At 42.9% G+C, this 25,584-nt stretch overlaps 1 pseudogene across 1 annotated transcript in view; it reads right to left on the bottom strand.

The window, feature by feature from the left end:
- Nucleotides 1-7,090: 7,090 nt before the first annotated feature.
- Nucleotides 7,091-25,584, bottom strand: part of LOC309968278 (N-acetyl-D-glucosamine kinase-like) — a 65,524-nt pseudogene continuing 47,030 nt past the window's right edge. Inside the window, exon 2 of the transcript in view lies at nt 7,091-8,120. The product of the transcript in view is annotated as an N-acetyl-D-glucosamine kinase-like (transcript). The remainder of the gene's footprint in view (nt 8,121-25,584) is intronic.

Raw genomic sequence — 25,584 nt, 5'->3', positions numbered from 1 at the left:
GGAACGGGGAGAGGAAAGTGCTTGTCAGGGGTGAGGAGGTGAGGGAAAACCGGCTCCTTCCGGGAAACTGGAGGAGAAAGCCCGCAGACAGATGGTGAGAGGGAAGAGGGTGGGTCCCAGGGCTAAGTCACCGTATGCCCAGAGTCTGGTCTCTCAGGGGAGACAGTCCTGCTTTACGGCTGTTGGCCCAGCGTTGTTATGAATAGCAGTGTCTTTCACTCTCGAAAGTGCTCCTGTTTGGACCATTAAAGTACATGATCCTCCCTACGTAAAGGCCAACATAGGGAACTGAGAATTTATCCTCAGGGAAGTGGGAATCCACTGGAAGATTTTAAACAATGCACAGTTTTCAAAGTTATCTGGGGCTGATTTGGGGCTTTGCACCATAAAACATTCTTTTTTTCTTCCTCTGCTGATCAGTCTCTTGGTCCCAAGGGTTCCTGGAATAGACGTCAGACCCAGGAAGATAACCCAGAGTGCTGGTGGCAGCCTGGCCTTTGCTGCCATAGGACAGCAGAACCCTTGGCCCGTCTCCGTGTGGACGTGAACATAGAAATAGAGCCGGGTCTGATGATCCTGTGGAGTGTAGATGTGCTCTTTCCTTAGCTGAACTCTCAGGAGTTCCTGTGTTGTCTGGACTACCCTCCGAAACAATTGTAGGCCTGTCTCTGAAAAGTCAGGAAGGGTGGCGGCCTTTTCTTTCCTTTCTCCGCATGTCTGGCGTGTGCGTGTTTGCCTGCTAGCAGGCCCATGCTCAGGCGCCCACCTTTCCCCATCTGATTTTCTTTGCTGGCCAGAGCTGGAAGTTGGCAGACACTGACTTATCAGTCTCATGCTTTCAGCCAAGAGAAGACAGAGGAGAATTCAGGAAACCCAAGATTCATGTTTTACTTTTGTGTAGGATGCTTTCAGTGCCTCGGAGAGACACAGACTCACCCCTCTGGGAATTTCTTTACTCTTAGTTCTTATTTCTGTCACATTTTGAGCTCTCCTGTCTGCTGCTGGGTAGGTGGCAAGATAAAAGCTACACGACAGCTGTAATCCCCTTTAGGCCACACAGTGGGATGTAGTTTAAGGAGGTTTCGCGGTAAGCAGCAGATCAGTCCTCTGTGATTAGAAGGAACTGGAACTGTTCACAGCTGCTGGCAAGTCCTCAACGTGGGCTGGTGTCCTCAACTTGATGGTGGCCATGAGGATGGGGCAGTTGTAGGTGGGAAGTGGTTAACAGAGCTCCCCAGGGGCAAGCTGCCTGGGGCCCCATCAGCTGGCTCTTCCCTGGTTGAATTCACCTCAGCTGCTAAACCTGGGAGGACGGTACTTGAGCGAATGGATGATCCGTCTCTCAGGGGCGGACTGATGTAAACGCGCGCACACACACACGCACACACACACACACACACAACACACACCTACATGCACCTACACATGCAGGCACACACAGTATTAAAATACCAATTTATTCACTCTCAAATCAAATACTTGCATTTTTTTCCCCAAAGGCCAGCTAAGCTACAAATTAGGAGCCTGCTTAGTCATTTTATCCCCAAAAAACCATGGTCTGAAGTCCAGTGCATCTGGGGCAAACTCCACAGGTAGTCAGACTGTGAGAACATTGTCATTTTAGACTGTCTCTACTACAGCCCCTCAAGGTACACTCACCTCCTATAGCTGAGTCTTTTAAACTTGGGATCCCTCGCCAGGCACTCAGAGCCTGAAAGCCCCATGAATGTGTGTGTGTGTGTGGGGGGGGGGAACATGTGTGTTTTTCTGGGGAAAGAATCCATAGGTTTCCTGAGATACTCATCAACCACCCCCCACCCAGAAAACAAACAGAAACATGTGGCCATCCACAGCTGGCTAATCAATTGATACCCTTTGAAGTAATCATTTGTAACAGTGGTGCAGCATGTACTTAAAGGGATGGCATGAGAAGATGGCGTCAGCTTTTCCACTGTCGTCCCAGAAATTGTACTCTGATCCCTACTTGTGCTTGCCACTCAGCATAACAAAGCCCTGCAGATATTCCGATCTATCCTTCCCCCCAAACCCCCATCCCTTCTAGAGTAGCGAAGTGGTTCTTAATTAGAGAAGAAATCATTCAGTGAAAAAGGGAAGTATTTCCATTAAAGAAGGCTGAGGTAGTTGGGCAAAACTTGAAGAGATGGGCTTCTAGAGTTGGAGTTATTGACCAAAGCCGTATACTTCAAGGGTATCTCCAGATGGTGTTATTCCTAAAAGCATAATGTAAGTGCTACCAATGTTCCCAGCAGAAGAATAGCATTGCACTTTATTAGCTAAGAGGGAGCATACTTTGCATTCTAGGATAAGATCCACGCTGTTTCTAAGGCAGCCATGCACAACTCTAATTTGGGAAACTCCAGCCAGCACAGTGTGTGGTGGCTCAGGTCCCCGTCTGGGACCGCTGCTTTTTTCCGTGGATGCCTGATGTGCCCACGGACTTGTGAGTCTAGCCTGGCTGGAATTGGGCATTTAATGCAGTGTGACTCTGGGGATCTGACTCCTTCCTGTCTTTCCTTGTAGTTCACAGGGGAGATGTTGGCACTCACCCTACCTCTTCCATCTGATTTTGGCCTGTTCCTATTTACAGCTGCGCTGCTTCCGTTTCAGTAACAACAGATCTTAGCGATGCCAACCCTCGTGTGAAAATGATACAGGACAGTAACGATTACACATTAGTTGTAACTTAGCTTTAGTTTTCTTTGAAATCTTAGAGTGTTCTCCCTGAGAGCTGGGCTTCTGAGAGGTTCTCACTTTCCACACTGTGTATTTTGACAGTGTTTATACGTTTCATGAACATGTATGATTTGTATGTGTGATTTGAATGAACGCAATTAAAACAGCACTCAGAACACCTGGTTTTCAACTCTGGCTTCAGCACTTGGGTCCACACGTGTGATGGAGAGAGAGAGAGAGAGAGAGAGAGAGAGAGAGAGAGAGAGAGAGAGAGAGAGGCAAGTTCCCTAGGGATGGGCAGACATTGTCTGTGATGGGCCCGGTAGTAAATACTTCAGGCTTTTGGGGCATATGTTCTCAGTCTCAGCTCCTCAACTCTGCAGCTGTAGTGCAGAAGCAGCCATAGATATGTAAATAAATGGAGCTGGCCGCGTGCCAGTCAAACCTAATCATACGCACTGAAATTTGAAGTTCGTAAAATTTTCACATGTCACAAAGTATTATTCCTCTTTTGATATTTTTTAAACTGTTTAAAAATGTAAAAACCATTCTTAGCTCATGGGTCATACAAAAATGGGCCGTGGGCTGGATTTGGCTAATCCCTGGTCCTTATCAACTTACCACAAAACTAGGCTGCAATGATAGAAGTCTTAAAACTAAGCTATGATGATAGAGTAAATCAGTGTTTGCTTTTGGGCGTGAGGTGGGGATTGACTCAGAAGGACCAGCAGGTCGCTTTCTGGGCTTATGGCAGGGTTCTGTGTCTTGCCAGGGGTGTGAGTTACACAGGTGAATACCTTTGTCAAAACCAATTGAAGATGTATTTAAGGTCTAAACATTTCATCGTATACAAGGAAAAGGAACAGCTGTTGCATAACAACCACAAAATCTCAGCGCCAGGTAATAGACAATAAGCATTTATTGCTCCCTCGCGTGTCTGTGGATCAGCCGGGGCAATTCTGCTCCGTTCATGTGCTTATTCTGAGCCTAGGTTGGACTGGGGTCGTTCTTCTCTTGGCTGCGGCAGAAACACAAGGCAGCAAAGTGAGCAGAGCAGCACATGTCAAGCCCCCTCCAACCCCGCCTCCCGTTGTTATATTGTTCAGATGCAGTCTGACTGCGAGTGGCTACATATCCTAATTTAAGAAAATGTGACTAAAATGACCAAAGAAAAAAAGCTGCATCCCTTACGCATGAAACCTGACAAGTCTCTACCTTTGAACGGATGGCAAATGTTACAGGGCAGCAGGACATACATATATGAAATGATAGAGGCACACAACAGAACTGAATATAGCCAAGTGCCAAAATATGTCTCCAGGTAAAACTAGGTTTCTGGAGAGCCCTCTACTGTCCATGCAATCGATGATAGTGACAACAGAGATGGTGCTTCCTCTGCCTGTCCCTCAAGGTAGTGATGCTCTCACCCAGCGCAGCGAACTCATCCTGTGCATGGCATCAACAGCCCCCTTTTGCTGCAGCCTGACTTCTCTCTTGAGCTCTAGACCCTCAGTTCCATCTGTCTGTTCTATCTCCCAGATGCCATGAATGCATCCCTGGCTGAACTTGTGAACTGGTGCTTCATATTCTGATCTCAGTGAAACAACACCAGTATCAAGCCAGGCAGGCAGGAGTCATCCCAGACTCTTCACTCTCTTTCATCCCCAAATCCAAGCGCTGCTATCTCTAAATGACCCATGCCCCATGTATCTCACAGATTCTTCAGGTTGCCGTGGTCCTATTTCATGATCTCATCATTAGCCACCAGAACCATTGAAGTAGCCTCCATGCTCACCTCTTGGTGTTTAGCCTCACCCGCCCTAATCCTCCCTCCACTATATCCAGAGTGACCCGCATCTGATCCTGTCGTTCCCTTTCCCATTTGTGTGTGTTTTTATCAGTAACAGTTGTCTCCAGAAAAGGGCACCTGGGGTCTAGAATGGGAGGCAGACTTACTTTTTATTATCTATCTTTGTATAGCATTCGACTGTCTTACCATGAGTAGGTATTTTTCTTTTGCAATACAATAATTATAAAAAGAAAAATTAGAAGAATTGATAGCTGGACTTTATGACTCATTAGAGATGAGGATGAAGAGTGAGATGATGTTTGAAATGTGGAGCCTGAATTACTGGTGTAATTAGTGTATTAGTAAGTAGTAAGTAGTGGTGTTTGGGGAGCTAATGAACACGTGGATATTCTACAGTTATAAATTAAGGGCTTCATCTTCCGGTTTATGGGTCATAAGCTTCACCAGGCTGCACAGGCCCAGCTGCTGAGATCGCTGAATCCCACAGCTTCTTAAGAGCAGGTGGTGCTTTCTTACCAACCCTTCGCTGGGTCCAGGATAATCAATAAAAGCTGGTGCAGTAGTGAATTAAGTTTAAAAACCAGGCTTTGGACTCGTGAATCCTGACTCTAACACATACTAATTCTGTAAATTTGGGCAAGTTACCTGACTCCTTTGAACTGTATTTCTCTCGTCTATGGAATGAGAAGTATTAACAGTGCCTCTAACATAACAGTATTTTGAAGATTAAATGAGATATTTCATGTAAAGCTTTCACTACAGTGCCTAGTTCATATTATACCCTTGGTAAATGCTAGCCATTTTTTCTTGTATTTACTATTTATTCTTCCCATTTTCTAGATGGTAAAATTGAGGCACAGAGAGGTTAAGTAATTTTCCCAAGGTCGAACAAGTGATGGTGCCAGAATTCAAACCAAGCAAGTATGATTTCAGAGTCAGTACTTCTGAATTACTAAACTTTAAGGGAAAATACTGAGAGATTCGAATACATGATTTAAAAGCCGTATAGAGAAACATCACATAGAGTAAAAGATAAATGATAATGGAGAAAAATCATGCCACATGTGTAACAGATAAAGCTTTATTATCCTTTACAGAACAGTTTCTCAAATGTTCATTTTGAGAAATGCTAGCTATTTTTGTTAATAAAGTATGTCCAAGAAGTAGTTTTCCCCTTTTTGCTTGAAAACCTCCATGGCACAGAAGGTCATGTTTTCGGTAGCTGCATTCTTGCAACCAGTCATATTGAGTTAAAAGTCATTTATAATTACTCCCTCTAAATCTACTTTAAATATTATGTTACTCGTATTTTTTTCAGCCCTATCCCCTCACTACACCTCCCATTTCCCCCACCCCCCAATATTTTGTAGGCTTCACAGTTGTTTTTATTACATTTCATCTCGTTTAGTCTTATCCCGCCAGCTGATATAGGATGAAAATGTGGATGGGTTTAAAAAGCATTTGTATAAACCTATGGATTATAAAACCAGAATGGGTTATGAAGTCGTGTTATGGGGAAATCAACGACATTTTGAAGTCATAGAGTTCATTCCTTCAACAAATATTAAGTTGCTACATGTGTCAGTCACTGTTCCAGGTGGTACAGTGAGCAAAACAGAGGCTCTCCCCTTGGAGTTGACTTATTGACAGGGAGAATATAAGTCAAGGAGGTGATCTCGGATGGTGATAAGTGAGAAAATCACAACTGAGCTCTCAAGAATGAACCAGCTGTGTGAACTTCTGGGGAAAGAATGCCCCAGGTGGAGGCAACAGCAAGAGTGATGACTCTAGGGTGAGAGAAAGCCTGGCACGTTGAAGGAGCAGACAGGAGGCCTGAGTAGGAGAATGTAAGTGAGAGACAAGGCTGAGAGAGTTGGTCACGGCTGGGTTACATTGGGCTGGTAAACCATGGTAAGGAGGTATTCTGGGTTTTTTTTAAACGTTAAATCTTGTATTTTTATTTAACTTCTCAGGAATTTATGTTGTTTCCCAAAGTAGAATGAGGAAGGAATGTGGGATAAAGGGAAACACTCAGACTTAGAAAGTCCCAGGTTCTGATTGAGATCCTTTCACTGTACGTATGTCTTCTGAGCCTCGGTTTCTTTTTTTTTAAATTTTTATTGGAGTATAGTTACTTTACAATATTGTGTTAGTTTCTACTTTACAGCAAAGTGAATCAACTACGCGTATACATATATCCCCTCGTTTTTGGATTTCCTTCCCATTCAGGACACCACGGAGCATTGAGTAGAGTTCCCTGTGCTATACAGTAGGTTCTCATTAGTTATCTATTTCATACATAGTAGTGTATATATGTCAATCCCAATCTCCCAGTTCCTCCCACCCCCCCTTCCCCCTTGGTATCCATATATTTGTTCTCTACAACTGTGTCTCTATGAGCCTCAGTTTACACAGATGTAAAATGGAGATGAAACCAGCCCTGTTACATGGCAAGAGACCTGCATTTTATTTATTTATTTATGTATTTTGGGGGGTGGGGGTGGGGGTGAGTGGGTAAAGGTGTTTCTTTTTCAAAAAAAACAAGGAAAAGGAGAAAAAGCTCCAGCACCCAATGTCCACTGGGCTTTAGTCCATGGGGAGGAGGTGCCCCACGTGCCTGGCCCCTAGGCTGACCCCGCCCAGGGCGGAGGAATGCCGCAGCTTCAACAGGGTGAAGCTGGAGAAGGAGTTCTGAGCCTGGATCTCTCTCTCCTGGGTCAGCGCCAAAAGGAAACCTTCCCTCAGCAGCTCCCAGCTCTTCCACACAGAGCCCACACACGGGATGGGGAGACCAATCTCCTGTTGGAACAAGACCGGGTCAATCTCAGGCAACACTGCCACAACATGTCTGCCCAGCATCTCCCCAGCCTTCCTGAAGATATAACAGGAAAGGGGATCTCCCTGCTGAGCACCTTCTGCAACTTTCCTGCAAAACCCAGCAAACCTGCATTTATCAAAGTCCCTGTACAGGTGGCTGAGGATTCCTAGCCGATCTGGCACCTGGAAATAGTTGAACATGGCCTGTTGGACACAGCCCCTGTCATGAGGAGCCGCCTCTATGTTGTCGGTGGAGTCAAACACTATTTTCACTGCTTGGTGTGCAGTCCAGTAGGCTGAGCCCTCATCTCCCATCATGTGGCCCCAGCCACCGCGGCCCTCTCAGACCCATCGGGGTTGATGAGCCTGCAGTTGGAGCTTGTCCCAGAGATGAGCACGATCCCACCACCCGGCGTTAACAGTGGCGATGGAGCCGGCGGCGTCGGTGGTGATTAAGTAGCTTTCACTCAGGTAGGGAAATCGGTCCCTCAGCTCCTCCATCAGGATCCGCACGACGTCCTCCTGATCCCCACCGCTCAGGAGGGATAAGCCCAGGCTTCGTAGAGGCACCAGAGATCCACCCCTGCTTTCCGTTTGGCCCCGTTCACCGTCTCGTTGATCCTCTCCACACACTTGTCTGTCCCGGTCAGCCAGTGGTTTGTGCTGAGTCCTTCCACTTCTGGCAGGATCTGCACATCCTCTGAGAGTAAAAGGACCTTGGATCGTGTGCCTCCCCCCTCTACACCCCCGTAGACCGCGGCCGTGCTGCCGCTATCGCCGCCGCGGATCCCGCCGTTTGCTTTGTACCCACATTTTAATTGGTACTTATTTTAATAACCTAATTTAAAAATCTGGGATCGTATTTAAAATATGAAATACACCCAAGCTGTATGAATATATTTCAACAGGATCAGAAGCATTGACTGTGATTTTTTTAATACAGTAAAATAGTGTAAATCATACCCACACATATACACATGCATACACACACCAGATTCCTGTGAAGATTAAATGAGATAATAAATGTGAAATGGAAGGTATTCCGTTTTTTTGTGTTTTTTTAATCCTTAATTTTTTTAAAATAAATTTATTTATTTTATTTATTTTTGGCTGTGTTGGGTCTTCGTTGCTGGATGCGGGCTTTCTCTAGTTGCGGTGAGCGGGGGGCCACCCTCCTCTGCGGCGCAGGGGCTTCTCACTGCGGTGGCCTCTCCCGCTTCAGAGCACAGGCTCTAGGCACGCAGGCTTCGGCAGTTGTGGCACGTGGGCTCAGTAGTTGTGGCACGCGGGCTCCAGAGTGCAGGCTCAGCAGTTGTGGCTCACGGGCTCAGCTGCTCCACGGCATGTGGGATCTTCCCAGACCAGGGTTCGAACCGGTGTTCCCTGCATTGGCAGGTGGACTCCCAACCACTGCGCCACCAAGGAAGCCCTGTGTTGTGTTTTGATTTTTGTTTTTATGATAGGCTGAATAAGTAAGGGCCCTCCTAAATTATCCATGTCCTAGTCCCCGAACCTGTAAATATGTCACCTTACGTGGTAAAAGAAACTTTGTAGATGTGATTAAGTTAAAGATCTTGTGATGGGGCGATCATCCTGGGTGACCTAGGTGGGCCCAGCGTCATCACAAAGGTCCTTATAAGAGGGAGGCAGGAGGATCAGAGAAGGTGAGGGAGGCGCCACAAGCCGAGGAATATAGGAAGCTCTAGAAGCTAAAAAAGGCGAGGAAACAGACTCTCCTCTGACGCCTCCAGAAGGAACACAGCCCTGTTGACACCTTGATTTTACACTTCTAATTTCCAGAACTGTAAGAGCATGCAGTTGTAAGTCACCAAATTATGGTAATTTGTTACAGCTGCAATAGGAAACGCGTATAGGTTTCTAATTCTAAAATGTGGTCGGGGGACTTCCCTGGTGGTCCAGTGGTTAAGACTTCGTCTTGCAATGCAGGGGTTGCGGGTTCGATCGCTGGTCAGGGAGCTAAGATCCCACTATACCTCAGGACCAATAAAACCACAACATAAAATAAAAGAAGCAATATTGTAACAAATTCGCTAAAGACTTTAAAAATGGTCCACATTGGGCTTCCCTGGTGGCGCAGCGGTTGAGAGTCTGCCTGCCGATGCAGGGGACACGGGTTCGTGTCTGGGCCCGGGGGGATCCCACATGCCGTGGAGCGGCTGGGCCCGTGAGCCATGGCCGCTGAGCCTGCGCGTCCGGAGCCTGTGCTCCGCGACGGGAGAGGCCACAGCAGGGAGAGGCCCGCGTACCGCCATAAAAAAAAAAACAAAAAAAAAACCATGCAGTTGGAAGCTATTGAAGGGTTTTAAGCAGGGGAGTGATGGGATTGTATTTTGTTTTTAAAAGAATGGGTTTTGGAGAGGCAGAAAGGGCATCAGGGAAGCCATTTAGGAGGTGGTGGCAGTAATCTCAAAAGAGACGTGACAGAGGCCCAGATTAAGGTGGTGGCATGGGATGGAGAGGACCGATCAGATTTTGGTTGCAGAGTCAGCAAGAATTGCTGATGGCATGGTTGTAGAGGTACAGAAAAAAGGAAATCAAGGGTGATGCTGAATTTGGGCTTATGCAGTTGGGTGCCATTCATTGATATGGGGAAGACAGGACCAGAAATAGACTTGGGGGAAATTATGCATTCTGTTTTGGACATGTCAAAACTTGAGATGCCAATTAGACATCCAAGTCTATGTCGAATAAGCAGATGAATAAATCAGCGGAAGTCTCAGAGGAGAAATCATCTGCGTGTCCCCTCACCCCGGATAGGGCTTGCCCTCTCGCAGAATATCTCCAGTGCCGCCGTCACTAACAGACTACCCGACTGACTGAACTTGACCCAGGGTGGCATTTCATTCCACGTCTTTATTTTTTATCCTGGGCTCATCTTTCATCGCCTACTCCGTGAAAGCTGAATGAGCAATTAGCAGAGTCTAAAATGAGGCCCAGTATGTTTGATAACTAAAGAGCGATGGAAAACAATTTAGATTAATTTGGGCCCCAGATATGGACAGTTATTTAGTGCTTTTTCAGAGAGCTAAATGGATTTCATGAATTTTAATTGATGTTTAACTTTTAATTGTGTTCATGTGGGGTGGCCAGTTGGAACCATGCCTAATAAGGCTGATGAGTGTACAGACATTTGCATGCAGCTTGCCTTCCAAGGGCCAGCCAGGGAGAGAAAGGCTTAAAGTAACAGGAGGAAAACTGCACGGAATGGATAATCTTGAAACACATTTATTTTGAGAAAAATGAAAAACTGTCACATATTTTGGTTTTCTATTCATCTTAAATAATGTGAGGTTTACTATTATTTCCTCTTGGTGTTACCGTTATTGATTTTTCCAAGAAAAGTGAACTTGTATTTTAAAAGGAGCTAGGTTGTTATTTACAATGGCAAGGATTCTGATTTGCATAAGCTTATGGTTCAGTTTGTGAGCCAGATCAACAAAATGTTCACTGAACATCTTTCCTCTGTGAAGTACTTTGCTAAGCACTGAAGGGGGTATAGTAATTAGGATGCTTTTTGGCCAACTCATTGACTTAAGCAATAAAGAAATGTGTTGTCTTACATAAGAAGAAGTAGGGCAGCTTCCAGGCACAGTATGACCAATTTCTGCTGTCCTCTGTGATTCTCATGCCTCTGCCCTCCTATTTTGGCTTCATCTTTAGGTCAGGAGCAAGATGACTGCAGTGATTCCAGGCATCACATCCAGATCTGCTAATATCCAAAGGAAATAGGAGGGTTGTCTCTTCCTTGAGTGTCTGAACTGTGAGACAGTCTTTCCTAGATGCCCCTCAGCAAACTTTCCTCACATCGCATGCACCAGGATTGGGTCCCATTGTCCATTTGTAAGCTAGTCACTGGCTGAGGAAATGGGGTTACCATAATTGGCTCAGGCCACGGGTTGGCAAACTGCTGCTCCCCACCTGTTTTTTTTTATAACTGAAATGTAATTGGCATAAGCCATGCCCAGTCATTTACAAAATTGTTTCACAGTACAGAAGAAGAATTGAGTAGTTGCAACAGAGATCTTCTGGCAAAGTCTAAAATATTTACTGTCTGCCCTTTACCGGAAAACGGCTGACCCTTGGCTTTGACTAATCATCTGGGATGTATGGGTGTTGGAGAGTCAAGGACAGCAGTCACTCTAAACACAAAAGAAGTGTAGGATGTGGTCCTATTCCTCAAAGAGATTACTGGGGAAAATGATACTGTAATATGTTAAGATTATCTACAGTTGCTGGTTACAGTTTACTACTCAAATGAAATGTCTCATAAATGCTTATAATTGGAAGGCATCTTCCCTTCCACTACAAAGTAGGGTGAAAAAAGCCTCTGCATCCATTTATCATGCTTCATTCCAAAGAAATTATAAAAATGAATCTCAGATAAAGAACACCTAAGGACTTAAAAGCATTTTTTTTAATCTAGGAAGGTATAGTAGTAGTATTAAAAAAGCAAGTTTATGCAGTTTTAAGAAATCATGCACGAAAGGAGGAAGAAGCAGTAATGTTAACAAATAGCCCAGTGAAGGCACTTCTCAACTCTTACTTTGCATCCTTTATTTCCTTTATCGCAATTGATCTAAAGACCGAAAAGAGCAGAGCAAGCATGTTTCAAAGATTAATGGATAGGCGACACGAGGGACCCTTGTGGTGTTAGAACTGTTCGTTCTGTATCTTGACTGGATACATGATTCTACACAGGTAACGATGTACAGAAGTTCACACACACACACACACACACACACACACACACACACAATGAGTACAAGTAAAACTGAGGAAGTCTGAGGAAGACAGGGTGATTTATCGATGTCAGTATCCTGGTTGTGATATTATACTACAGTTTTGGAAAAACCATTGGGGGAAACTGGGCAAAGTGTACAGGGATCTCTATCATTTCTTACAACTGTATGTGAAGCTACAATTATCTCAATAAAATTTTCAATTAAATAAAAGATAAATGAGTTAAAAGGACACTGAAACCCTGGATAGGTGGAGAGATGGTAAGAAAGCCCAGTCCGATTACATCCCAGATGTAAGGGAGCTGACCTTAGGGCAACTATTAGTAAATTTTGAGAAGTTGTGGAGAATAGGAGCATTGCCAAAAAATGGGAAAATCCTGTTCCATTTTTCACAGATGGTCTTTCACATTTCTCTTAATGCCTGACAAGTTTAGAATAGATTCTCAAATAGATGACAGTAATTAGAAAAAAAGAAAGAGATCACTAGGAGGGCTTCCCTGGTGGCGCAGTGGTTGAGAGTCCGCCTGTCGATGCAGCGGACACGGGTTCGTGCCCCGGTCTGGAAGATCCCACATGCCGTGGAGTGGCTGGGCCCGTCAGCCATGGCCGCTGAGCCTGCGCGTCCGGAGCCTGTGCTCCGCAACGGGAGAGGCCACAATAGTGAGAGGCCCGCGTACCGCAAAAAAAAAAAAAAAAAACAACATTCACTGTGATAACTTGACTCAGAGAATAATATAGAGTTACTGAATCTTAATTTCAACAAAGCACTCACAAAATCCCATTTCGAATTTTTGAAAATAAGATTGTACAATTAGCTGGAGATAGCCCAGTGAGTGATTTTTGCTAGAGAATGTTGATTCTGTTGGTTTTAGGCCACACAAAAGGAAGGGTAATAGCAAAGAACCATTTTTATTAGGAACTTGGGAAAAAACATAGAGCCCATGGTCAAGAGACTCTCCTTTTGATTAAAAGGAGACTTCATTATGATAAATGGTAATTTAGTTTCAGAATTATATGGAAGTGCTGGAATAATGGGCCCAAACTAGTAAAACTAAAAATATTTTTTAAATTAAATAGCAACAATTAGTCCTATATTTATGTTTAAGGGAATAATCATAAACATGCAAGATGAAAGAAGAACAGCTTCATGGCAGTTCATGTGAAAAAAAAAAAAACAAAAGAAAAACCCAGAGGGATTTAATTGACGCTGTCATTGGCATAGCATGCAGACAGCTGGGAGTCACCCAGGACTGACTATGGGCAGGGTCTGGGAGACAGTGATAGGTTGGATTTGGGTGGAGTGGGCAGGGGAGGTCAATGGCCGACGGAGTTGTATCCAAGGGAATGACCTATGACTGGATTTTGAAGTATCCAATCTATAATGGACAGAGTTCCTTTAAGATGAAGAAAATGGTATCAGAAGCGATAGACGAGAAGGGCTGGTAGGAATTAGGTGGAGGTTCAGGATGGGACTCCAGGCCCAACTCTCAGGGCTGCAGGGAGAAGTGAAACATTTCAATAAGGCCAAGGGATGGAGCTGCACTGGGGAAAGTATACCAGGGTTAGGGGCACATCTTTGGAATCTGCAGAAATCTTCTGTATCCCCTGCCCCCCTTTCTTCCTTTGCGTGCCTGGGACAGGTTACTTGACATTTCTGAGGCTTGGATTTTGCGTCTGTTCAATGGGAATGGTAATAAAATCTGCTTCCCAGAATTGTTGGGAGAATTGAATGTGGTTTACTAAATACTTAGTGCAGTTACTGAATTGTTTTGTAGAAGTCCTGTCAGGCGCTTTAGGCTCTATTTACAGATAGGGGAGCTGCAGACAAATTCCAGAACGTATTTACCTATTAAGAGGGATTTCCTATTGCAGTGACTTTGAATCCTGTCTGTACATTAGAATCATGGGAGCTTTTTAAAAAATACTGATTTTTAAAAGATACTCAGATCAATTGAACCGGAATCTCTGGAGTTTTTAAAGCTCTCCAGATGATTCTAATGTGCAGCCAGCATTGACAGCCATTGTCTTACTGTATCATCAATCCTGGTTGTCACTGACTCAGAGCCTCACTTAATCCGGAGGTGGCCACCCCGCTGGAGACAACTGGGTGGGGCTGTGGCCAGTGGCCAGTGACAATCAAATCTAATCTTGAGATAATGTGACAGAGAAGGGAAGCTGCTAAAAATCAAACCCATAAGCACATTGACTAATATCATCCATCCTGAAAAGCACTGCATAGAGCAGGGAAAGCACAGGCCCCCTGAACTCTGAGCTGATCAAGGCACATGTAGAATGTTGATTCCATTTCAGGAGGACTCAGATGAGAGCAAACAGTCTTTTCCAGGCCTTTGGAGTGAGCTGGGAAGGGTAGCAGTGTCAAGACAGGCAGCCTATGCCCAGGCACTACTGTCTGCGGGAGCAGATCACAGGCACAAACATTTGCTGTGAATTAGCAGTTTGGGAAGAACACAGTGGATGGAGGGGAGAAGATACTTCAAGTCCAGAGAGAAGAGCAAAGGGTCAAGAGCTGAGTTTGGATGAGCATTTGTCATGCTGCTGAGATATGAACATCAAAAGGTAGAAACAGAGTTGCCTGACAGAGATAGAACATGCATGTGTTGTTAAAAGTCAGTTGAGAAATAAATTCCGAAGACACTGAGCAATTGGCGCACTTCCCTGGGTCCAGGGCATATTCTCAAAGCTGCAGCAGAACACGCAGTAGGAGGTGAGCAGTGTGATGAAAAGAACAGAGACCGTGTCCAGTGAGCAGTAGTTAAAGACCTGAGGATGTTGAGCCTGAAGAAGGCAGGATGGCTGAGCGGTACTTGTAATGTCAGCTTGTGAAAGGGTGTTTTGGCCCATGGAGTAGACATTACAGGGAATCAGACTTTTGTCCAGTAGTAAGAAACTGTTTTGGCATCAGGAATCGAAATTAGAATAAGAGTATGCTTTGTGAGATGGTGAACTCCCTGTTACTTAGATGTATTTGAGCTGACACGGTAGAAGAGTTACTAGTATGAAGTGGGGAGGGGGGGGAAGTACGTGGGCTTCAAGTCCCCCACTCTTATTTCAGCAGGTCTAACCCAACTTGCATTTGATTAAGGTATGTGGTGCATCGTAGGATGTTATTTTTTAAAGGGTTATTGCCCCTCTCCCCAAGTATGAGAAACTTGGGTTGTTATGGTTCTTTGATTTCTATTATAAGGAAAGAAACCATGACAAATATTTGGACAACTGAGGGATACTTGTTTGTATAACCAACCAAGAGATTCAAACATTTATGTAAATAAGGACTATGTTTGTTTGTTTTTTTTTAATTTGGTTGCACCAGGTCTTAGTTGCAGCAGGCAAGCTCCTTAGTTGCGGCTTGCTGGCTTCTTAGTTGCGGCACGTGGGCTCCTTAGTTGTGGCAGGTGAGCTTCTTAGTTGTGGCATGTGAACTCTTAGTTGTGGCATGCATGTGGGATCTAGTTCCCTGACCAGGGATTGAACCTGGGCCCCCTGCATTGGGAGTGCGGAGTCAACCACTGCGCCACCAGGGAAGTCCCAGGACTATGTTTTTTAGTGCCGTGGAGAGCCTGTAAGTTTGCTCTTCTTGGTCTCATACTTTGGGAAGCATCGTTGGGTATTCTGTCTTTAAGCCTTTTTAAGCTATTTCAATTCAACAAATGATTTTACTACCTAACAAATGTGAGGCCATCATCCTGTGTTTTATCTATTGAAAACCTTCTCTTCCCTAAACTTCTACATATTGGAAATTAATCTCAGCATCGGCAGCATCTTCCACATTTAAAAACAGAGTCACAGCACAGCAAATATAAACAGTGATGGCAGTGGACATCTATGGGTTGAACCCCAACATGATTTCTGCTTTCTATCTTCTTTCTATCTAGCCCCCATTGCCATTTAGGGAATCTATGAGTTTCTGGGGAAGCTGACTGTACCTTGATTAGGCGGTAGAGTGTGTGTGTTAGGCTAAGCTAGTTTGTATATTATATCCCCCTTGCCGCTGTGAGGGCAACATCACATGACCTGATCTAGACTGATCAGAGCGCATTTCTGGATTGTCACTGAGAAGGCTGGGGTAAAGGAGTATTCTTCTTGTTCGACTTGAGCAAGAAATTTGAGGTCCTGGGAGCTGTAAGTGGTAGCTATCATGCAACTATGATAAGACTAGTTTCAGAATGAGCTGACACTAAGAATGACAGTGGAGAAATAGAGAAAGTTGGGTCTCTGGTGACGTCACCTAGCTGCTAGATTAAACTTTGCCTGGAGCCAAAACTACCTCTGGACCTTCCAAATGTATTACTTCCCTTTATATTTAAGCCAGTTTGATTTAGGTCTTCTTTGACTTAGAGCCAAAAGATTCCTTAGTGATCAATATGGTGGTTATTTTGGGGTGGTGGGGTTATAGGTTTCATTTTATCAATTATTTAACTGTATTTGCTAAATTGTTTGCATGGGTTACACTTGTAATAAAAAATAACAAAAAATGTCTGCTAACATTTAATCATAGCATCCACATTGTCTGGAAGTTATTTATCTAGGAAAGTAGACATTCTTAATAGGGCTGAACCAAGACCCACAGCTAAGCCAATCTGTCTGTTGCTTCGAATAGATCTCTGATGATACCTTGCACTACTGGTAATATTATACTACTGATAACTCACTGGTTTTTAAATTTACTTTTTAAGCAGTTTTTATATATTGGCCCACTCTTATCTAGTTGTTTTATGGGAGACAGAGAAATATCATCTAATGTAACTGCAGCTTTTACCACTACTTGTTTATTTTTTGAGCAGTGAAGGAACTCAGTGCTGCCATCCATTTAATATTCTCCTCTTCTTGACATGTAAAAAAAAATACATATTTGTGGTCAATTTAAAATGAATAGATATAACAGTGATATAAAATATATATATATAATATATATATATTTATATAAATATATATAAAATAGATAACTAGTCAGGACCTACTGTACAGCACAGGGAACTCTACTCAATATTCTGTAATGGCCTATATGGGAAAAGAATCTAAAAAAAAGAGTGGATATATGTATGTGTGTAACTGATTCACATTGCTGTACACCTGAAACTAACACAACATTGTAAATCCAAAAAAAATTTTTTCAAAAACTAATTTGCTGATAGTCAAAAATAAAATAAAATAAATAGATATATAAAAATTTTAAAGTAACAAGTAAGTTACAATAAAATAATAAGATAGGCGGACCCCTATAGAATGGGAGACTTAAAAGACCTTAAAAGACTTATCAGTCAATCACTATATGTAGACCTTATTTGAATCCTGGTTCAAACAAACTGCTAAAAAAAACCCCAAAAAACCCAAAACTTAATTTATGGGAAATTTAAGCACTGGATATTTGAAGTATTAGGGTGATATTACTGATTTTTTTTTTAGGTATAATAATGGTATGGTCTTTATGTTTTTAAAAAAAGAGTCTTTGTCTATTAGCAATACATAGTGAAATATTTACAGATAAAATAATATGATATCTGGGATTTGCTCCAAAATAATGCAGGACAGAGGAAGTTCAGGGGAAATAGAGATGAAACAAAATTGGACATGAATAGATCATTGGTGAAGCTGAGTAAGGGGTACGTAGGGGTTTATTAACCTATTTATTTTTTCTATCATGAAAAGTTAAATAAGTCTCCCCTTCACTGACCCTCTAGTGTTAATCAGCATTAACAATTAGACATTTTTTTCTCATAAATTTTTCTGTGTATAAATTACAGAGAGAAAGAAGGGTAGTGAAGTTTTTGTTTTGTTTTTAACTAAATAGAGTCACTGCACATGTTGGTCTACAACTTTCTTTTTTGGTGGGGAGGGGAACTTAATATATCATGGACATTTTGCCATTTAGTTTTATATTGGATCAGTTGATGATTTTTTTTCCCTAAAGTTTTTTGCTTCTGTAACAGTGTAGCTTCTACACCGCAGGGGATAATTTTGGCTTTTTGTGGGGACTGCCTGTGTTTGAAGCCTGGAATTTCTGTGGGCTTTGATCAGAGTTTTCATTGCAAGTCTTGGGCAGCTCCCACTCTTCTGATTATGAATCTTTCCTGGCATAGGATCCCCATAAGAAGCATTGGCCCCAACCCTCTCCATAGGATTTTGCTGTCAGACAGCAGTTGTAAAACCTGTTGGAAACTCAGCTCTCTAATGCCTACTGTCTGGGGGCCAAATATTTGTGAGAGCTAGAAAAAGCATTGTTGAATTCCTATTGCTTTTTTTTTGTGATGTTACATAATGTGAATTCTCAGTAACTCATGTACATCGATCCTTAAGAGAGAAGATTTGTGAGACGCTGGTTTGTTTTTTAAAAGAATAGAGTGTTTAAAAAAAAAAAAAAAAAGAATAGAGTGGATGAATAAGTGACCAGCCTCACCTCCACGATGGAGCTGTCTGTTGTTATCATGCTGGGAAGTTGACATAATTTAATTCCACTGCTTCTTGCAATAGCCACTGTTTTTCATTTCCCTTTTATCCCAATGGGAGAAGGACAAACTAAGCTTGGAATAACTTCTTTTTCTCCCTTACCCTTGAGGATCACAGAGTATATCATGCTTTTCATGACATATTTTCAAAGTGCTTTAAAATATTGCTATCATCATTTCATTCTCTTATCAAATATTCTCAGAGTAACTGCTCTGTGCCAGTCATAGCACCCAGCCTTTGGGAGCAGAGAATGCAAGATAAATCAGTTTTCACATCGCTGTCTGGGTGGAAATTCTGAGGTTGGTCATTGAGGAAGGATGGATCTATGATTAGTGTTTTTAAATAGGCATGTTTTGTGTATATATACAGTAATGATAGGTACCATTTACTGATTCATTACCCTGTGCTAAGTACCTTTCTAAGAATTTTATACCAGTTGTCTCATTTAATATTCATAGCAAATCCTATGAAGCATGTGCTCTTATTAGTTGCCTTTTGTAGATTGGGAACTGAAGCACAGAAAGATGAAGTAATTTACTGGGAATCACAGAGCGAAAAAGTGGTACAAATCTGGATTTAAACTCAGATAATCCAATTCCAGAACCTGTGCTCATTATGGAATTATTACTAAGAAATCTGTTGGCTCATTGATATATTGTATTAGCAGCTTCCAGTTTTTAAGAGAGAAAAAGATGGTTAATTATTGTTAACCATCAGTATCCCTGGAGTCCGTTGGATTTTCAAGCTGTGAAACATGTTGAAGAGTTTTTAAGATATAATATCATAGTGCAGTTGGGGATTAGAACTGATTTCCAGACTTACAGAAAATTGATCAAATCTTTATGGTGTGTTGGTACCTTCAGGGGTTGAAATTTTACCTGTAGTGTGTCTAGAGTCGTATCAGAATGAATCTTATTCTGTCACTTGCAGTGTTGTTTGTGCTGAAAGGAAATCCACTGAGCTGTTATTTTTGCTAAGTCAGTTTTACAATTCATCATGAAGTTTGCTATAATGTGTAAAAGTGTATGTTTCCCCAACATGCATAAGTGTGTATGAATATGTTTCAAATGCATGTATACATGCTCTGCTTTAAAAATATGAAAATCTCAGTACATTCCTAGATTCTTGTTTTGTATGGCTTGCACTCAGTGATTCTAAACTCTTTCAATTGGGAATCCAGCCTGAAGCTAAGTACGTGTTACTACAAACTAGGCTGTAAAACCTTCAATTCAAACTCATAGTCCCAGTTTACCTTTTCTTTCCTTCACTTCGTCATAATAATGAAGAGAGCTGTCACTCACTGTTGTTGACAATGTGTTAATCTTTGTATTAAGCACTTTTAACTGTATTCTCATTTAGTCCTCAAAGTAACCCTTTGAGGTAAGTCTTGTTATTCTTATTTTCTAGATGCAGAAGCAAAGCCTTAGAGAGATTACTTGTTCAAAGTCACATAGATATATGTGGGGACAGATCCAGGTTTGTCTGCCTCCAAGGTCAGTTGATTTCCTGTGTGGAAACATTGCTGAAGGAAGATGTTCTGAGTGCCGTGTACTTATATGAGTCTATGTTTATATGTAGTTTAATTTTAAAAGATAAACAATAGTAACTATAGCTTCCTATGCACTAGTGAGGTAGAAAGACATCAGAATTTGTATCCTAGCTCTGTTTAATATAATGACATTAAACAAATCACAACTTCTCTGGGCCTCAGTTTCCCCATATGTAAAATAAGGATAATAATACTTATTTAACCAACATCATAAGGTTGTTGTTAGAATTAAGTGAAATCACGGAAAAGTGCCAAGTAGTTTACACATGTAAGGAAGCATTAGCCAATGCTCTCATCCCCCGCTGCCCGCCATGAGCTCTTAAAACTCACTTCATAGGATTCAGATTAGATGCTGCTGTGGATTTGGCTTAACAGCTTCCTTAAAAATTTAGGATATCGTCTGGTTTTTCACTTCATTCATTCATTCAAAGGACTTTTTACTGGGTCCCTACCAAGCATTGGCATTGTTGCCGGAGGTATAAATTGACTCAGACTCGATCACAGATTATTCAGGACATTTTCTGGTTAGGATTGTAATCCAGTCTAACCCAACTACATGCTAACTGACCCCATGTCATGTGAACGGGGTCAGATTTGTCCGTGGTGGCCCAGACTGCTCTGCATAAAGAAATCTCAGGACAGATGGGGCATCTGGCATGTGTTGTGAGTTTGCATCTTGTCCTGTGGGGTAGGTGAGGGATGGGGGTGGGCTTAGAGTGGAGCCCAGGTGAGGCATTTCCCCAGACACCGAGCACAATGGGTAGCCCTCTTGGGCTTGCGTCACAGTCTGCCCAGACACAGGAGGCCCCTTGCAAGTGTGTTTCAACTGGAACTGCCTGGGTGACTTTTTAAATCCCCCGAAATGAAAAGAACCGCGTTTTCCTCTCAGCTCATCAAACAACAATAATGAATAATAGACTCTAGTCCATTTTGAATAGACTCTAGTCCATTTTGAATAAATTTAAATTGTGTTTCTGCAAAATTTCACACTTGCGCTCTTTTTTTAATGTTTCAACTGAACATACACACAGTTCTATAGGCAGCTGGAGTGGAGACAAAGGTTGCTCAGTTCAATAAGTATTTACTAAGCCTTTCCCCAGATAGGCATTGTGAAAGGTCAAAACACGGTCAACTCCAACCATAATAATCAAAACAACAACAAAACCTAGCTCTTTTAGATGCCACCCCTTCTCTTTGGGTGCTTTTGGTCCAGTCTTTGATGGTGCAATGCAAGAAAATCTGAGACCATCCATCTCATTCCCCAGGGAGGGTGGGCAGATGAGAAGTCGTCTGAGGCCTGGAAAGGTATGAAGTGCACAGTTTGAGTGTTCATTAGAGAAAGCACTAAAATCAGTTCTGTGCTCTCTGATAGCAAACATGTGCCACCTTCCCCACTCACCCGCTACCACCCCATACATATACACACACATAGATACACATCAGTTTCCCTGGTGGCGCAGTGGTTAAGAATCTGCCTGCCAGCGCAGGGGACACGGGTTCGAGCCCTGATCAGGGAAGATCCCACATGCCGCAGAGCAGCTAAGCTGGTGCACCACAACTACTGAGCCTGTACTCTAGAGCCCACGAGCCACAACTACTGAGCCCGCATGCCACAATTACTGAAGCCCGCGCGCCTAGAGCCCATGCTCTGCAACAAGAGAAGCCACTGCAATGAGAAGCCCACGCACCACAACGAACAGTAGCCCCCGCTCGCTGCAACAAGAGAAAGCCCGCGCGCAGCAACAAAGACCCAACACAGCCAAAAATAAATAAATAAATAAATCTATTTTTTTTTTAAAAAAAGAAGGCTAACCAGTAAGATATGAAATTTTGGGCAGTGAGGGAGATGCTTTTTGCTGGGAAGAAGGGAGAATGAGTTTCTGTTTCCAAAGGATGGGATCAGAACTATTTCTAAAACATCATTTAACTGAATCAGTGCAGCGAGGTTAATTTGTAGGTGAGTTACAGCTTAATGGAAACAATAGCGTTGTCACGCTTGAGTTGCACATTTTAAAGCAGTAAAGTGATAGCGAACTCCAATGCCAGTCCCCGAGCTTCCCCCACCAACAGCTGTCCCTGTGAGGGTGGACTTGGCCGTGAGTGTCTCAGGTCACCCTGTGTTCCTGTGTTTCACTGTTAACGAACACACGGTGGCCTCTGCAGAACATCCCGGACTCATGCCAGTGACCATCTAACCCTCAGTTCATTAGGAGAGTCAGGGCTTCAGACTCAATGCATAGGTTGCTTACACTTTTCATTTAAATTGTGTTTGAAGTTTTTAATGTTTCTGGGTGTGCATGCATTAGAGGGGAAGGTCTTCAGAAATTAAAGTGGTGTCCTGAAGGAGGGCTCAGGAATTCTGAATGGCCAACAGGACAGGACAGAGGCCAGTGAGGATTCAGGCCACATGAGAGAAAGAAATCACGGATAGGATTGCTTTGATGGTTGGGCAGCTGGGAACCTTTCCTGCCCTGCAGCATGCTAACAGCAAGACAGATGTTCCCAAGGCCCAATCTTTGTACACTTGTGCTCCTGGGGAAAATAACTCTCATTCCATTCAAAATAACTCTCGTGCCGGTCCACCCTTCCTGATTACATTCAGTTCTTTGAGTGATTTTTCAAGAATTTTTGAGTGGCTATGATATGCTCAGCGCCTGGTCTAATTAGAAAGGAAGGAGGTGCAGATCACTCGGTCTCCAGACCTGTTGCCTGGTACATGCATCCTCATCTTCTCCAGGCCCGTAGTTCTTAAAGAAGGAGGAGGGAAACGTTCCAGATATGCCAAGGCAATGAATATATAATTGATGCATATAGTAGTTACAAAATGTAAAGGATATAGAATAGATCTCTTTCTAATCCTGTAACCGCCCCAGAAACAACTACTATTAAGTTTGTCTACTCCTACAAAGATAGTCTATTCATATGTAAAGGCATATACATATTGTACATATTTTTCATATATGTATATACACACATAATACACATACACATATTTAATTATTTATCCTCGTTATTTATATAAATAGTAGCATACTCTGGAATAATAGGTATTCCATACCTTACTTTTTCGTTTATCTTGAGAATTTTTCCAGGATAGCACATGTAGAGCTGCCACGTTCTTTTTAATAGCTACGGAATGTTTGTTCCATCGTTCAAATGGACCGTCTAGACCATTAACTTCAGCCTTTTATTGTTGCATAGTTTGGCTGTATAATCTTTTGCCATCCCGATAATACTTAATTGAATATCCTTGAATATATATCTTTGAGCACATGTGCTAATTTATCTCTAGAATCAGTTTGCAGAAGTAGAATTACTAGGCCAAATGGTATATCCTTTTTGTTTTGTTCTATTTATTAGACATTTGTATGTCTCCCTTTTTTTGTTTCAGGTGTACAACAAAATGATTTGATATTTGTATATATTTGCAAAATGATCACCACAATGTCTAGTTAATATCTGTCGCCATACATAGTTATAGAATTTTTTTTCTTGTAATGAGAACTTTTAAATCTATTCTCTTAGTAACTTTCAGTTGCTGTGCTGTATATTACATCCCATGACTTATTTATTTTGTAGGGCTTATCCCTTTTAATACTAACAGAAATTGCCAAATTGCCCTTCTAAACAGGATTTATTTATTTATTTATTTTTTTAACATCTTTATTGGAGTATAATTGCTTTACAATGGTATGTTAGTTTCAGCTTCACAACAAAATGAATCAGTTATATATATACATATATTCCCATATCTCTTCCCGCTTGCGTCTCCCTCCCTCCCACCCTCCCTATCCCACCCCTCCAGGCAGTCACAAAGCACCGAGCTGATCTCCCTGTGCTATGCGGCTGCTTCCCACTAGCTATCTACCTTACGTTTGGTAGTGTATATATGTCCATGCCTCTTTATCGCTTTGTCACCGTCTAAACAGGATTTATGCACTTACACCTGCCCAGGAATGCACAAGAATGCGCACTCTGTGTGTCTTCCCCTAATCCCCACCCCTGCCTAGGCCATATCAGTCTGTCTGTCGTAGGGGAGAAAGTTTTGTGCTGGATATGAGCCTGAGTATGTTTGAAACTCACCCCATGGGTGTTAGCCATCTTTTAGTTGGTTATAGGTCATAGAAAATCTACCTCAAACAAAATTTTTTTTTTAAGTGGAGAAATTTATTGACACATAACAGGATTCCAGAGTGAACGTGTGGATGAGGCATAACTGCATCCACGAAGGGCTGCCATGTTGTTGCACAACTCCAGGGGGCGCATTCAGGTTGTATCAGAAAACAGCGTGATGTGGCCCTGGAATTACTGGCCTATGCTTGGGGGCACAGTTGAAGTCATGGGGACTTGGTCTCTCTCCACTTCTTAGCCCTGTTTTCTTGGGGTTTACGTCGTTGTCAGGCAGGCCTTCTCTAAGCGGTCACCCTGGTAGCTCTAGGTTTCTATTTTAATCACCTTTGTAACCTCAGAACAAAGAGCTTCTCCTTTTCGGTAGATACAACAAAGGTCCCACAAATGAGCCTCATTGACCTGGCTTGGGTCAGGTGCTCTTCCCTAACAACTGGTCACTTAAAGGAATATCTTTTGATTTGCTTGCCCATCATTCATTCCCTGTTCTCATAATAGCGCCTTGATCGATTTTCTTCCTCAACAGTCAGTCCACATGGTCTGACTCCCTGCCTTCCTCCAGGGGTAAGCATGGTACCCAGGCACCCATCCTACCAATGGGCAAAGCAATTCCGATTCTCAGACACCACCACTAAACTGTCTGCAGGCTAGATGAGTGCTTCTCAAACTCAAGAGAGTTACAGCTGAAGAAGAGAGGTTACAAGTGTGCATTCAAACCACCTGGGGATCTTGTAATAAAGCAGATTCTAACTCATTAGATCTGGGATGGGGCCCAAGCTTCTGCATTTCTAACAGGCTGTAGGATAATGCTGTTGCCACTGGTCCAAGGGCCACACGTTGAAATAAGGGGATATACTGTGGATCCAATGAGCTCTCCAAGTTCCTTGTAGTCCAGTAATTTTGAGATTTCATAGCATATACAGGATATTAAATAAACAAAATCTCCACAAGCAGTCAATTTCAGTGTGCCTTCATTTCACAAAGCAAAGAGAAATCACTTTTATGATCACATTTATCAAAAAAATATAAGTATTATTAAAACATTCATTCATTTTAGAAATAAAATTCTATTGCCTGCCTGGGTGGGGAGGGGAGAGGAATCCTTTGCTGAACTGTTTCTAAAGAATTGTACTTTTTTTTTTGCGGTACGCGGGCCTCTCACTGTCGTGGCCTCTCCCGTTGCGGAGGCTCCGGACGCGCAGGCTCAGCGGCCATGGCTCACGGGCCCAGCCACTCCGCGGCATGTGGGATCTTCCCGGACCGGGGCACGAACCCGCGTCCCCCGCATCGGCAGGCGGACTCTCAACCACCGCGCCACCAGGGAAGCCCAAGAATTGTGCTTTTGACCAGAGTTGGCAAGA

This window comes from Leucopleurus acutus, assembly GCF_964270905.1.
Source record: "Leucopleurus acutus genome assembly, chromosome: 11".
Lineage (NCBI taxonomy): Eukaryota > Metazoa > Chordata > Mammalia > Artiodactyla > Delphinidae > Leucopleurus > Leucopleurus acutus.
This window is presented reverse-complemented; position numbering and strand designations above follow the sequence as displayed.